Here is a 16,364-nt window from a genome sequence, read left to right on the forward strand (position 1 = left end):
CCTTAGGAGACACAAGCCACAACTCAAACAAGCTCAAACAAAATTGGGTTAAGTTCTGTTGTCGGAAGTGTATGGTGGACAATGGGTATGCGGGAGTGGTGCTGGTGGTTGACGAAGAAGTAACCGTCCCTAAGTAGCCGAAACACCTTAGGAGACTCAAATCACTACTCAAGCAACCACTAATGCTATGGTGAACAAAATGGGTTAGGTTGTGAAAGGCTATGGTGGTTATGTGAAAGATATGGTGGAGGCACTACTACGGAAAATCCTAGCAGTAGCGCGGGTATTTTGCCTAACAGTAGCGCGGGACGTCGCGCTACTGATAAGGCGCTATAGCTAACGTGTAGCAGTAGAGCGGGACGTCGCGCTACTGATAAGGCGCTATAGCTAACGTGTAGCAGTAGCGCCTGTCATCCCACACTACTGCTATACATGGCTAGCAGTAGCGCGCTTTAGGGAAGAGCGTTGCTGCTAATATCTGCAGCACTTTTCAGAAGGAAGCGCTACTGGTAAGGGAGCGCTACTGCTAAGTTTGTTCCCCTCGCTACTTCTAGTTTTATTAGTTTCTGTTTTTTTTGCATTTTTTTTATTTGAATAGGCTTTATATAATAATCTTTAGCATATCATACACATACAAATGTAATCATAGCATATACATACAAATAGTCTCATCAAATCATGTCATCATCATAATCATCATCCAACACAAAGTGGTCTCTTGTCATCATCTCGAAAATAGCGATACAAGTCTTGATTACTTGGAACTACATCGTCATCCATCTAAACAATGATATACGCGAGAAGAGCTACACTATGAGTGAGAGCGGAACTATGAAGTACATGAGTTCGTATCCCTCTCTCGCATTAGCGTGAACCTAAACTAACTACTGGCTGTCGCTCGAAAACCGGAAACTAGTACACCTGGGCCTGACACTCCGGACACTCGTCGTATACTCCTAGCATAGCACTTCTTCGCCATCGATGATCTATGCACCTGCATCGTCACATGAGTCGATGATATGCAACATATATAGTTGATCAACAGAAAGAGACAGACTTGGCAAAAATAGAAGCAACATATCATAAGCATAAATAACAAAGTTCATCGTACCCAAAATGCCCTAACTAGAGTGATCTTCGCTAGTCGAGGAGGAGGATGGTTTAAATACATCACAAATAAAGTTTTGCCGTGCATAACTCAAAGTTTTGCCATACAGAAAGTATGGACTAAACGGACACATTGTCATATATCGACAATCATTCCAACATGTCGTGCCATCCATCCATGTCAGGGAGAAAGTCCCTCAGCTTAGTGAAAGGCTTCATGTCGAGATGCTGAGAGGCTACGCATATTCGGACATCTTCCAGCGACATTTCTCCTTCTTTGTAGAACATCCCTGTTTTTTCGAGGACCTCCTTCATGATGATTTGGGCAAGTTCGCGCTGGATGTGATAGAACTCAGCTCGAAGTCGATGATCCTCGATATCTCCCAACTGCTTTGCCCATTGCAGAATATGGGCATCGCTGGATTTAGGTGACATGTGAAGGTTCTAGTGATCCCGTCTGTACTCCAGCATGTGGTGTAGGACATAGAATCCATCATTAAGAGAATCACTCGGTTGCTGGCTGCAGCAGAAGTCGATCTTATGGATGAGGGCGGGCCTGCCGTTCCTTGTCTTCTTGTCGTTGACCTCTCCACCCCCTTTGCCATAGTAAAAGATAGCACTATCGATAATAGACTTGATGTGGGTGTAATCCTTTTTGGTAATGTTCTTCGACGAGTCCAAGTAAAGAGCGTGGGAGTATCGGGGGTAGAGGATGATGAGGACAGCGCGCCCACCGCTGCGCAAAATAAGTACACCTCAAATTAATTAGCCTCCACCGTGCAGATGAATGATTGAAATTGAAGGAAGGATATCCACGCGGATGACTTACAGGGGATGATAAGGCACAAGAATCGCCTCCTTGTACTTATTGGCGAGCACGAAATTGACGAGGTAGCCCCTCGCGAATTCACAGTGCTTTGCGCAGACTGCCAAGAAGCCCTTGTGCATGAAGTACGAGTCAGCGACACAGATAAAAGGTATCTGCTCAACCTCGATGAGGTAGTTCATGTGCAAGGCATAAAGGCGGACAAACGTAAAATCCAACTTCTTCCAGTGATACATGTCGAAGATGTAATCGAATCAAAGGAAGAACTTGTCCGTGGGGAATGTGTCGACGTACGACAATTTCCGCGGCACGTTAACCATGTAGAGTGGGTATCCTGGATTTTTCGAGCCGATGAGGCCTTTCTCTCTCCGCAGCACATCATCATGAAGTCTCCTTACATTGCCGAATCTGGCCCCTATCGCTGCTTCAGGTAGGATTGGTTCACCGGTGATATGCCATTTTACCACACCGGGGATATCTATACGGTCTTGAACCCGAGGCTGCTGAGGCGGCTGGATCATAGAATCAGGTTTTTTGCCTTTCATCGGTCTCTTCCTAGACTTCTTTGGTACCGGAAGGTTGTCCATAATACGTTCAGACTCCGGAGACGGCAATTCAGGCACCGATTCGTGATGCTCAAACCCTAAGTAAGTACCAGTATTGACATATTGTTGAGTGTCATCGTCATCCTCATCCTCATCTATGGCAACATCACCAACGACTAATGGAGCCTCTTCCTCACCTCCTCCGCTATCACCCAGCACGACAACTAACACTAATTTAGTAGGTGAGGTGTTGATGTTCATACCTAACTGTGTGCTCGTGGGTGTGCTCCTGGCCGCCTCCAGACGAAGCAGACTCTTTGGCCACAACAGGACCCACCCATTGCAACAATCACCAAGCTGCCGCGGGGTCTCGTCGTCATCCCCCACTACTACCAGAGGAGCCAAATTCTCGTGGCCCGGTTTGACACTGGCCACGGAAACTTTGAAGACGTCCGAGGGGATCGGCTGGCTGTGGAACAATGGTTCCTTCGGCTCCATTATCGTCGCCTTCCCCACGTCCACCTTCTGGTCGCCGACGGTGTACAATATGGTGCACGGGGTTTCGTTGGCCTGCAAAGAAAAGTCTGCGACATGAGACATCCGAAAGGCAACGAAAACGGGAGATTATACATTTATTGAAGAGGGCCGGTGTGACAGATACCGTGAGGGCGTCGAACTCAGCCAAAGACGAAGCACCGCGAGCACGTCTGGTGCCGGAGCTGGTGCCGGAGCAGGTGCAGCTGCAGGTGCTGGTGCAATGCTAGTCGAGCTGCTCCCCAACAAGTCAGCAAGGGGAAAGTATGCTGCATTTGTTTTAGGATTTTGCCTGCTCCAATTGAAAATGGTCAGAACCAAGGTAGTAGGCATATCTACAAGCACCTATTTTGCGGCAGCTACCGCTGTTGCGACTATCTCAGATGATTTCTTCTCAACCGCAATCTCAACCTTCTTGTCAATGTTTTCTTTAGTTAACCTTCGTCTTTCCTTTCTCTCCTCCGTGGTCTCACGGTAGTACTTCTTCCACGTGGCGTCATCTCTGACACCATGCACGCGTCCATACGACGGTCAAGTCTCCACCGGGACTCCTTTCAATATGTTCAACACTCGGTTGAATGGAGTGTGCCACTTGGGCCTCGCCAACGCCTCAGACGGCGAGTCGCTTTCGGCCGCAATCCTATGCTGCTCTCTCTGCAAAAGGCACAAGGATCGTTTACAAATATGACTAACGTGCAGTCGAATTGATCAGAAACTAAAATTACCAGTAGTCTCATGAACTATGTCCCGACCCCGTTTGTCTCGAAAACCTTCTTCACTGGGTCCCAACTGTGTCGGGCCCTAAGGACGTCACGCTCCTGCGGGACGGTGAACTCCGCCAAGGGGTCTGGGATGCCCAGACTCGCGGCTTCCGCGTCCTCCTTGGCCCATATGGACCTCTTCCCATCGTAACCACGGCTTCCGAGGTGGTCGCTCCCAATGTTCCTCTGTTGAAGCCCCTTCATGTACTTCTACTTTTTTTTGGCAGCTTCGGCCTAGCAAGCCACCTTGAATATTTGAAAGTGCTCTGCTGTGATTGTCAGATTATCCTTTACAATCTCGGAGTAGGGTTCCTTTTTGATGGCATTTCACCCTTGATTTCCAGGCGGCCAACGCGTCGCTAAACTTGGTCATGGCATGTTTGTTTATCTTCTTCATTGCCGGGTCCTTATCTGGATCTTTATAATCCTTTTCATTCCCGCCCGGGAACAAGAATATCTGGTGCAAGTTCTTTAGGAGGGAGGGCCTCATATTATCTATCTTCTTTAGTTTCTCATCATTGATGGTGGCTGTTGTCCGGATGATGCAGCCTATTTGATTGTCGTAGCACGCGCGTGCTTCCTCGGGCGCGGTTGGCTCAAAATTGCCGTCGTCCACCTCCATGACCACTAGTCTAGTAGTCCTGAGATTGTTAGGAAGCTGTTGCCTCTTTGCTTTTGGTTTCCGGCAATGCTAGTCTCGGCATCGGTCTGAGTCTCAGTGCCGGTCTCGATGCCGGTCTCAGTCTCAGCACCAGTCTCGATGTTAGTCTCAATCTCCAATGTGACAGGTGGACCCACCAACATCAACTCTTGATCGTCGGCGTCCCTCAAAAATTCTTCTGCCGCCAGGTAGATGTTGTCGCAGTCACCAGAACCATGTCCTTCATTGTTGCTAGCCATGTTTCCTACGATTAAATCTAGTCAATTAATTCTAGACCTAATAAAATGAATAATGAAATGCAGGAACATTGACTCCTTTCCGGTGAGGCAAATCCCGGGCACTCGATATGTCCTAGTTTGTAGCACAAGTCATGCCAAAATTCACGGAAAATTTCGGCATGACTTTTGCTAAAAAGTGGACAAATCGAGAACCTGAAATTTGCCGGAATGGAAATGAATCAACATTCCGGCAAAACGTAGGCCACTCGGCTTCATTCCCTAGAAACAACAAAGCCACTTGGGCACAATCGAACCACTTCAATGAAAAGATATAATCAACAATAAAAGTCTAGGAAGGTATCATCTTTAAAATAAAATTTGCCTAAATTCTTTTCCTTGAAAAATAGTGGTCTTTTCAAAAATCAAAAACCTTTGCAAAATGACCTCACTAAACACTTCTCTGCCTAGGACAGAACCCAAATTATGTTGATCTAGCTAGTCCTCACACACACACACACATTATTTTCTCTAACACTTCTCTTCCTAGGACAGAACCCAATTAAATTGCAAAGGAACTCCATTTCTCTAACCCTTCTGACCTAATGCTCTAAAATAAAATTTTGCTCTAACCTAGCCAACCTACTTAACCTAGCTTGTTAATCTAACAAAGCTAATTAACCTACCTATTTAACCTAGTTAGTTAACCTAGGTTACCTAGATAATTAACCTAATTAAACTAGTTAACGCAGCTAGTTCTCTGTCAAAGCCCTAAAAAAATTTGCACTAACCTAGATAATTAACCTAATTAAACTAGTTAACCTAACTAGTTCTCTGTCAAATCCCTAACTAAATTTTTGCACTAACCAAGATAATTAACCTAATTAAACTAGTTAACCTAACTAGTTCTCTGTCAAAGCCCTAACTAAATTTTTGCACTAACCTAGATAATTAACCTAAATAAACTAGTTAACCTAGTTTCTCTGTCCAGTGTTTGTGCTATATATGCATGAGAGAGAGAGGAGGTGTGGGGGCTTACAGTGGATGGCTCTGGTGGTGGTGAGGGAGGCAATGGTGGCGACGAAGGCAGGGGCGTCTCCGGTGATGGCGAGCGAGGCAGTTGTGGCGAGGGAGGATCCGATGGCGTTGATGAGGTCGCGCGGCTCCGTGGAGTTGGGGGCGGCTCCGGTGGCGTCGACGGCGCGCGGCTCTGGTGGCTCCGGGGGCGTCGACGTCGGCAGGAGACGGTGGCGAAGTGGGGCGACGGTGAATCGGGGAGACGGCAGCGGGGTGGGTCGAGGGATTTGGGGGAGAAGTGGTGGCCAGGGGAAAATGGTTTTTTGGTTAAGTCAAACTTAGTGGTAGCGCGTTTTAGCAAAACGCGCTATAGCTAAGGTAGCTATAAAGGTTTTAGCAGAACTCGCTACTCCTATAGCTATGTAATTTCCTTTCATTTTCTTATTTCTTTTTCTATTTCTATAGCGGGGTTCTAGGAAACACGCTGCAGCAACATTAGCTATAGTGCCTCTTACGAATAGACGCTACTGCTACGTCTTTCTCCTTTTTTTGCTTTTTCATTTATTTTGCTTTACATTTTATTTTTTTCCTTTCTCCTTTTTCTATTTCTTTCATTTTCATTTATTTTTATATTTATTTTTCATTTTATTTTATTTCCATTAGCAGTAGCGCTTTTCATAGGAAACGCGCTACTACTTATCTCCTAGCGGTAGCGCGCTTCTTTCAAGCCTGCTACTGCTATGCGTAGCCTATCGTCTTAGCAATGGGAATATTAGTAGTAGCGCTTTTACACGTGCACGCGCTACTGCTACAATTTTATCTGTAGCGCCCTTTTTTCTCACGCGCTACTGCTATCTAGCACTAGCGCCCTTTTTTGACCCGCACTACTGCTAAATCTCTGTGTATAAGGTTTTCCATAGTAGTGAGGTCCTAGGCAAAGTTGCCAAATTTCGGCAACTTTGATGGAGTCAAATGGTGTTGGTAGTATTTTTATGGGATGGGGGATGTCAATAGCTTCAAAATGAGCTAAAGAACATCGAAATCGGAATTCGGATGAATTAATTATGGGCAAAACAAAAATCAGCTGAAGTTGATATCTACAGGTGTGAGACGTCCGGTAATGGGCGGATGTCCGGTCGGCGGATGTCCGGTGGAGCCCAGAAATCCGTTGTTTCAGCTTGAGTTTGGGGTTCGGGTCGTCCGGTAAAGGTCAGACGTCTGGTGGGTCGGGGTCAACGCGGGATTTGAGCTCCGAGACGCGATTTTGGGCGGAATTTGGGGATTTGGGGGGTTAAAATTGAGCAAATTTCATGGATGAAAGATGGGGAAACTTAGGGAAATTCTAGATCCTATCGAAACCAAGAAAATCCATGGATCAAAATCAACAAAACATCATCAAACCAACAAATCACAAAAAATATAGGGGCTATTTTTGGTGGGGATTTTCGAAATTAGGACGAAATCAAGCAAAAGAAGGCTGGAAAACGATGGGAGGGACTCCAAATACGTGATCAACGTGGCTCATGATACCATATGATACAGGGGCTAACCTGGTGTAGGCCTATCTTTCACGATTGGAGTGAGTTCCCTCGAAGAACACGAATAACACGGGGAAGAACGGAGAGAAATCACAAAGGGAAACACTCAAGAACAAGTCCAATCACACATCCACTAGACAATCAAACACACAAGATCCACAAGGTACATGAACAACAAAAGGAAAGATACAAGGTAATGTTCATACCAAATGCAAAGGAGATGGGGGCTTGATGATCTAGATAGATCCTTCCCCGAAGGGGTCTTGATATCCCTCGGAATTTTCTCCAAGCAGGTATTGGCCTCCAATGGAGTAGTCTCTCTCTCTGTCTCAAGAGGAGAAGGTAGGAGCAAAGCTCACATACAAATGAGCTATCACTTTGCTAACCCTAACTAGGAGGAGGAGGAGGTCTATTTATAGTGAAAGGGTACATGGGCTCGGGCCCGAAACTGTGCACACACACAGTAAGCGGATGTCCGGTCCTTACTGGACGTCCGGTAGGGTTCGGACTTCTGCTATTTTGGTTCTGTTGAAGTGGTACCGGACGTCCGGAGACAGATGGTCGTCCGGTCGCCGGTCGTTCGGTCTTGGATGGACGTCCGGCCGCTGTAGCGTTCGCAGGCTGAGGCTTCCAAGCATTGGACATCTGGTCCCTACAGGTCGTCCGGCCGTTGTAGCTTTCGTTGGCTGGTCCGTCGGGTTGGTGAAGACTCCAGGCGTCGGACGTCCGGTGACGCCGGTCGTCCGGGCGCTATAGAGGGTCGGACCTCTGGTGGCTTTCGGCCGCCCGGTCGTTGTAGACTCCGCAGCTCCTTCTTCTTCCGTCTTTGCTTCCACGCTTCCCTCGCGGATGGTGTAGGTGTTCCTTGGTGCTTGCACTCCTCCTCGTCATCCGTGAAGCTCCAGCAATACCTATGCATGCACACGAGTGGAGTTTCAAGTAGTATACCATCCTCTAAGGGGTCAAGTGAAGACGTCTAAAGGAGAAGATTCACCTTTATGTATGAGAAGTAGAGGTCGCACACGTCACTAGCCAAATGGACTCTTGACATGGTGATGCCCGTAGGATGCTCCACATCAAAAACTGTCATCAATAGGTAGTGGGTCATCAAGAACATTTTCATTCTAGGGAGATTATCGGCTACGGGATTCTCATCTCCCTTTCTATCAATAATATGCAAGTCAAATTCTTATAGCAAACGAACCCACCTAATGAGTCTAAGTTTAGCATCTTTCTTTTCCATGAGATATTAAACAGCAACATGATTAGTGTGAACAATTACTTTAGAATCAACAATATAAGATCCGAATTTATCACATGCAAACACAACTACTAAAAATTATTTCTTAGTAGTAGCATAATTTCTTTGAGCACTGTCTAGAGTTTTACTAGCATAATGGATAACATTCAATTTCTTATCAACTCTTTGTGCTAGAACAGCACCAACATCATAATCACTAGCATCCCACATAGTTTCAAAAGTCAAGTTCCAATGAGGTGGTTGAACAATAGATGCAGAGGTTAAGGCTTTCTTAAGTATTTCAAAGGCTTCTACGAAATCATCATCGAAAATAAAGTGAACATATTTTTGCAAAAGATTAGTAAGAGGCATAGAAATTTTAGGGAAGTCTTGAATAAACCTTCTATCGAAACCAACATGACCAAGAAAACTTATTATACCTTTTATATCTTTAGGAGATGGCATTTTCTCAATTGCATCAATTTAGCTTTATCTACCTCAATATCTTGTTCAGAAATTTTATTCCAAGGACAATACCTTCATTTACCATAAGGTGGCACTTTTCCCAATTCAAGACAACATTAGGTTCTTCACAGCTCTGCAAAACTCGATCAAGCTTGCTTAAGCAATCATCAAAAGAAGTGCCATACATGGAAAATCATCCACGAATACCTCAACAATCTTTTCACAAAAACCAGAGAATATAGCAGTCATACATCTTTGGAAGGTAGCAGGTGCATTGCATAAACCAAAAGGCATACGTTTATAAGCATAAGTTCCAAAAGGACAAGTAAAAGTAGTTTTCTCTTGATCTTGTTTCAACATAGGTATTGGAGAAAAACTAGAATATCCATCAAGGAAACAAAAGTGTGTATGCTTAGACAATCTTTCTAACATTTGATCAATAAAATGCAAGGGGTAACGATCTTTTCTAGTGGCTTTGTTTAATTTCCTGAAATCAATTACCATCCTATAACCAGTTACAATTCTTAGTGGAATAAGTTCATTTTTATCATGAGGAACAACGATGATGCCTCCTTCCTTAGGGACACAATTAACAGGACTCACCCATCTACCATCACCTATGGGATAGATTATACCTACTTCCAGAAGCTTTAATATTTTAGTTCTTACCACATCCTTCATCTTAGGATTCAACCGTCATTGATGATCAACAATTGGCTTAGCATCCGGCACCATATTAATCTTGTGCTGACATAGAGTGGGTCTAATGCCCTTAAGATCATCAAGAGTATATCCAATAGCAGCGGTGCTTCTTCAGAGTTTTTAGTGATCTCTTTTCTTCATGCTCTGAAAGGTTAGTACTAATAATGACATGATATATCTTCTTTCATCAAGATAAGCATATTTTAATGTATCAGGTAATTGTTTCAATTCAAACACAGGATCACTCTTAGGTGGAAGAGAGTCCCCAAGAGTTTCAGCAGGCAAGTTGTGTTTAAGGATAGGTACTTGTTTGAAAATATATCATCTATCTCATTCCTTCCATTCATATGCATATCAATTTCATAGTCTAGCAAATATTATTCTAGTGGGTCGGTAGGAGGAACAACAATAGAAGCAAGACCAATAATTTCATCTTTACAAGACAATTCTTTTTCATGTGGTTGTTTGTTAAACTTAGAGAAATTGAACTCATGAGATACATCACCAAATTTTATTATAACCTTCTCTTTAACACAATCAATTTCAGCATTAACGGTATTCAGGAAAGGTCTGCCAAATATAATGGGACAAAAATTATCTTGTGGTGAACCAAGTATTAAGAAATCAGTAGGGTATTTGATCTTACCACACAAGACTTCAACATCTCGAACAATCCCAAGTGGTGTAATAGTATCTCTATTTGCTAGCTTAATAGTAACATAAATATCTTCAATCTCAATAGGTGCAATATCGTTCATAATTTCTTGATATAGTGTAAATGGAATAGCACTAACACTAGCACCCATATCACATAAACCATGATAACAATGATCTCCAACTTTAACAGAAACAATAGGCATACCCACTACGGGTTTATTCTGATCTAGCTTATCACGTTCATTTCTAACGGGTTTGGCAATTCTAGCAGCATCATTGCAAAAATAAATAACATGCCCATCAATATTATCAACCCAGAGATCTTTAACCATTGCATTATTTGGTTCAACCTTAATTTGTTCAGAGGGTCTAGGTATTCTAACATTACTTGTATTAACCATGGTTGTAGCTTTAGCATGTTCCTTAATCCTAATGGGAAAAGGAGGTTTCTCAATATAAGCAGTGGGCACAACTGGATCAACATTGTAAATGATAGTTTCATCTTTAACTATAATGGGTTCCTCTATCATTTCTTAAAAGGGGGATGATATTTAACCACTTCTCCTTAGGGTGATCAACATGAATAACAAAAGATTCAAAAATGTAACTACTATCTCAGAGTCAAGTCCATATTTTAGCACTAAACTTATGAAAAGCATCGGTTCCCATAAAAGATTTAACACAATCTAACTCAGAATTTATACCTAACTATTTACCTATGTAAAACTCCCAATCTTCGGAGTTGCGTTTAATTCTTTCCAAAAGATTCCACTTTAATTCAATAGTTTTCTTCCTAAAAGAGCCAGTAGAATAAGAATCGAGCATGGATCGATCCTTATGAGAAAGCCGAGCATAAAAATTCTGAATAAAATTTCTCTTGAGAGATCATGATTGGGGCATTTGTGCATCATGTACTTAAGCCTCCTCCAAGCTTGAGCTATACTTTCTCCTTCAGGATGCCAAAAATTATATATATAATTTTGTTCATGAGGAACCAGATGCATAGGATAAAGCTTTTAATGAAATTCCAATTTCAATCGATTCCAATCCCACGTTCCAATATCATCACATAGCATATACCATGTCAGTGCCTTTGCCTCCAAAGTTAAGGGAATACACTCTTCTTAACTCCATCTTCGGATAAACCTGCAAGCTTAAATAATCCACAAATTTCATCCACATATATTAAGTTTATATCAAGATGCATCGTTGCATCTTCGGCATAAGGATTAGCTAGCAATATCTCTAACATACCCGAAGGGATCTCATAATAAATATTTTTAGTAGGTGCAGTAGATTGAGGGACAACTCTTTGTGCTTTCGGTCGAGGTGAAGATACCCCAAATAAAACCCTCAAAGGATTGTTTTCCATAGTGACAAGTGACAGTAAATTTCAGCATGTAATATAAATGTTTCCATACTAAGGGAGCTTCACTCCCCGGCAATGGCACCAGAATAGAGTCTTGATGACCCACAAGTATAGGGATCAATCATAGTCCTTTCGATAAGTAAGAGTGTTTAATCCAAAGAGGAGCAGAAGTAAATGACAAGCAGTTTTCAGCAAGGTATTTTCTGCAAGGACTGAAATTATTGGTAACAAGTAGTCTGATAGCAAGGAAATTTGTAACGAGCAACAAGTAGAAATTGTAAAAAAGGTGCAGCAAGGTAGCCCAATCCTTTTTATAGCAAAGGACAGGCCGTAACTTTCTCTTATAGCAAGCAAAGCGTTCTTCAGGACACATGGGAATTTCATCTACTCATTTTCATCATGTTTGTTTAATTTGTGTTCATTACTTTGATAATTTGATATCTGGGTGGACTGGTGCTTGGGTGCTATTATTACTTTAACAAGCCTCCAACTTATGATTACCCCCTCTCGAAAGCATCTGCAACTACGAAAGAAAATTAAGATAAATCTAACCATAGCATGAAACATATGGATCCAAACCAGCCCCTTACGGAATAATGCTTAAACTAGGGTTTAAGCTTCTGTCACTCTAGCAAGCCATCATATGATTACTACTCCACAATGCCATCCCTTAGGCTAAAAGATGGTGAGTTGTCATGTAGTCGACATTCACACAACACCACTAAAGGAAGCAACAACATACATATTATCAAAATATTGAACGAATACCAAATTCACATGATTACTTATAACTAGACTTCTCCCATGTCCTCAAGAACAAAAGTAACTACTCACAAATCATATTCATGTTCAAGATCAAAATGGTATTGAATATCATTAAAGATCTGATTATAATCTTCCACCAAATAAACCAACTAGCATCAACTACAAGATGTATTCAACACTACTAGCAACCCACAAGTACCAATTTGAAGTTTTGAGACAAAGATTGAATACATGAGAGGAACTAGGGTTTGAGATGATATGGTGTTCATGAACATGCTGATGAAGATTGGTCTTCCCATGATGAGAGGATCATTGGTGATGACGATGGCTTCAATTTCCCCCTCCCGGGGGAAAGTTTCCCTGGTGGAATAGCTTCGCAAGAGAGCAAAAGTGCTCCTGCCCAGGTTCCGCCTCAAGACGGCCGAGCTTCGTCCTGAAACCATCCTTCTAATTTTTTTCTAGGTAAAATGACACCATGTAACAGAAGATAGTCTTCGGAGGCCTGTAGGGGGACCACATGTCCAGGGGCGCGCCCCACAGGATTGTGGCTGCGTGGTGGGCCCACTTCTATTGATTCTTTCGCCAATATTTTTTATATATTCCAAAATAATTTTCCGTCAATTTTCAAGTCATTTGGAGTTGTGCAGAATAGATGTCTCCAGTATAGCCCTTTCCGGTCCAGAATTCCAACTGCCGGCAATCTCCGTGCTCATGTGAAACTTGCGAAATAAGAGAGAAAATGCATAAGAATTGTATGATAAAGTGAAATGACATTCCCTAATGCAATAAATAACGCTAAAACATGACGCAAAATGGATGTTTCAATAGTATCGGCCCTGTAGATCGTCAGTCTCTTCATCCTTAGGATTTCATACAGGACTATTTTGCCATCCTGGGGAGGCTTGAATGTCCTTTCCCTGGTCTTTAGCATCATTGTTTGTTGTGACATTATCGGCAGCGCGCGTGATGTGCTTGCTTGGGCCACTGCCGGTACCCCTAGGGCGTCGACGATGGTGTTTTGAGGTATTTTTTGGGGTCTCAACCATATATACGTCGTAAGTAGACGTTGTGGTCCATCTACCCGTATTAGCTGAGGGTGTGGCTGCTTCGAGTGTGGCACCAACATCTTCATCCACGTCAGTGGCCTCCTCCAGGCATAGTCCGGCGCGTCGGTTAAGTCATCGACTGTGACGACTAGGCGGGTGGTGGGTGGGATGTAAATTTCCGTATCATTGGCTTTGAGTCTGATCTTGTCATAGACCGATGTCTAATCGTTTGAGATTGACATCCTCTAAATGCGATCCAGCATCTCATTAAGGTGAGATAGGTCCTTAGATTTAATGGCCTGGCTAAGGGTTGGGCAGATCTGAAGCATGGTTTGCGGGTCGCTTGAAACGAGCTCGAGGTCTTAGTTGGCCAGGGTTGATTCTGGACTACCAATTGGAGAGATCGGATCCGAACTTAACACAAGGTCTGGGTTCGGACTCCGATTGAGGTCAGGGCCGGATGTGAGGGTGAGGTCCCCGCCTGCCATGACGGCGATTGGTTCCTTGGTTGGGGCCGGATCTGTTATGGATCCAATCCGTAGTCCAGATCAGAGGTCGACTACGGGGTCGACCCATGATGGCCGAAGGGTCCTCAACATGGCATGGCACCCAGCCAGAAAGGATGAGCTCACCACACGAATCCACGGTGTACTCCAAGCTCCCGTACGTGACGACCTAATCTGGAGCGAAATTTCCAATCTGGGCAAGATGCCCATCGAATTGGCGTGCTAAACCATGTTGTTGAATGCAAAGACTTGGTCGGGGACAAAGATGTCCATGCAGCCGGTGTTGTAGTTGATATATAGACGAGCCATTGATCCTTTGTCAACCACATAGCGGAACTCTCAATGAAAGCACCAATGTCGGTGGTAAAACCGGGAGACCTCAAGGTAGGGGGTCCCGAGCTGTTGATCTCGGGTCTATGGGTAACAAAGGACATGGGAGACAGTATTTACCCAGGTCCGGGTCCTCTCGAAGGAGGTAATACCCTACGTCCTGCTTTGATTATATTGATGATTGTGTATCAAGTACAAGCTTGATCTACCTCAAGGTTGCAAGTTGTGTTCTAACCCTCAGGCTAGGTGGATGTGATTGTGACCGTCCTTCTACAGGATAAACCCCGCAACTTATATAGATGTTGAGGGGTACCTAGGGTTGCACATGTTCGGTCGCCAAACTAGGGATAAACATGTCGGCGGCCGAAGTTGTCCTTGGAGTACACATTAAGTCTTCGGCAGAGTCCATCTTGATCACGTCGAAGTGTGAGGCCTCTAGAGTCCTTCCCTGTGAGTGTGGTGGACCATAAGCTCAGCCCACGGACTATGGGCCAACTAGGTTGGTATCCCTAGTCCAGGATGCCCTTAGCTGGATTGTCAAGTAGGCAGGAAAGATTGTAGTCGAAAGCCAAGGCAAGAGCCAGTCTCGCAGAAAGGACCAAGATGAACCTCAGAGGCCCAATAATGGAGGCCAAAAACAATTTCCTCCCAAGTTAAAGGAGGTGAACATGATCTATGCCACTCACATCCCTAAGAAGGAGAGGAAACACGCACTTCGGGATATCTACGCCCTAGGGCATGTAGCTCCTAAGTACAATCCGTGGTCGGCTTGCCTGATCACCTTCAACAAGTGCGACCATCTGAACAGTAACCATCACAGAGGGCAGGCAGCCCTGCTCCTCGATCCCATTGTAGATGGGTCTCACTTAACATGGATTCTTATGGATGGGGGCAGTAGCATAAACCTGATTTACGCTCACACAATCAGCAAGATGTGCATTGACCCGTCGAGGATCAAGCCCAACAACACCACTTTCAAGGGTGTAATACTAGGTGTGGAGGTGTAGTGCTCGGGGACCGTCACTCTAGAGGTAGTCTTCGGCTCTCTCGAGAACTTCTGAAGCGAGGACTTGATCTTTGATATTGTCCCTTTTCGGAGTGGTTATCACGCACTGCTCGGATGAACTGCATTTGCCCGATTCAATGGAAACACCGAATGCTCCTTTCGCACTGAGGAGCAAACCGCAGCTTTCGTAGTCAAGTCCCAGGCAGCCGAGGAGGCATCTAAGACCCTTATCGACATAAAATCTTTGTGAAAATGTACCAGAAGGGTTCCCCTAGCCTCCCAGCGGCCAGATCGTACCCACAAATAGGGGTACGGCTCTACGGCTCCCCTTGCTTTGCTAAAGACTATGTACCTCGGGCACACAACTTCGCACTTAAAATCCCATGGGTTCATGGAGCATAACAATTGTTCTCACAACATGGAATTCCTCTTGCAAAGGATGAGATGATGATGGAGATGAAAGGACCAAAACTAAGATCTTCAAAGGTTCTTCAGATCTCCTCTTCTTCTGTTCTAGATGTGGTGGCGGCGGCTAGGGTTCTCTTCTCCCGTGGATCCCTTCATCAAAGTGTCTTGCATAGACGTGTTGGAGCTATTGGCACCTCATACGACCGCTCATATGAGCGGTTGCGGTCGTTTCGTGATGACCCACAAGTATAGGGTATCAATCGTAGTCCTTTCATAAGTAAGAGTGTCGAACCCAACGAGGACAAGTGGTTTTCAGCAAGGTATTTTCCGCAAGCACTGAAATAGTCGGTAACAAGTAGTTTGATAGCAAGATAATTTGTAACGGACAAGTAACTATAATAGTAAAAAAAAGTGCAGCAAGGTAGCCCAATCCTTTTGTGGCAAAGGACAGGCCAAAACGGTCTCTTATAATTGGCAAAGCATTCTTGAGGGCGCACAAGAATTTCATCTAGCCACTTTCATCATGTTGGTTTGATTCACGTTCGCTACTTTGATAATTTAATATGTGGGTGGACTGGTGCTTGGATGCAGTTCTTACTTGAACAAACGTCCCACTTATGATTAACCCCCTCGCAAGCATCCACAACTACGAGAAAAGTATTAAGA

This window comes from Triticum aestivum, chromosome 5B (genome assembly GCF_018294505.1).
Source record: "Triticum aestivum cultivar Chinese Spring chromosome 5B, IWGSC CS RefSeq v2.1, whole genome shotgun sequence".
Taxonomy (NCBI): domain Eukaryota; kingdom Viridiplantae; phylum Streptophyta; class Magnoliopsida; order Poales; family Poaceae; genus Triticum; species Triticum aestivum.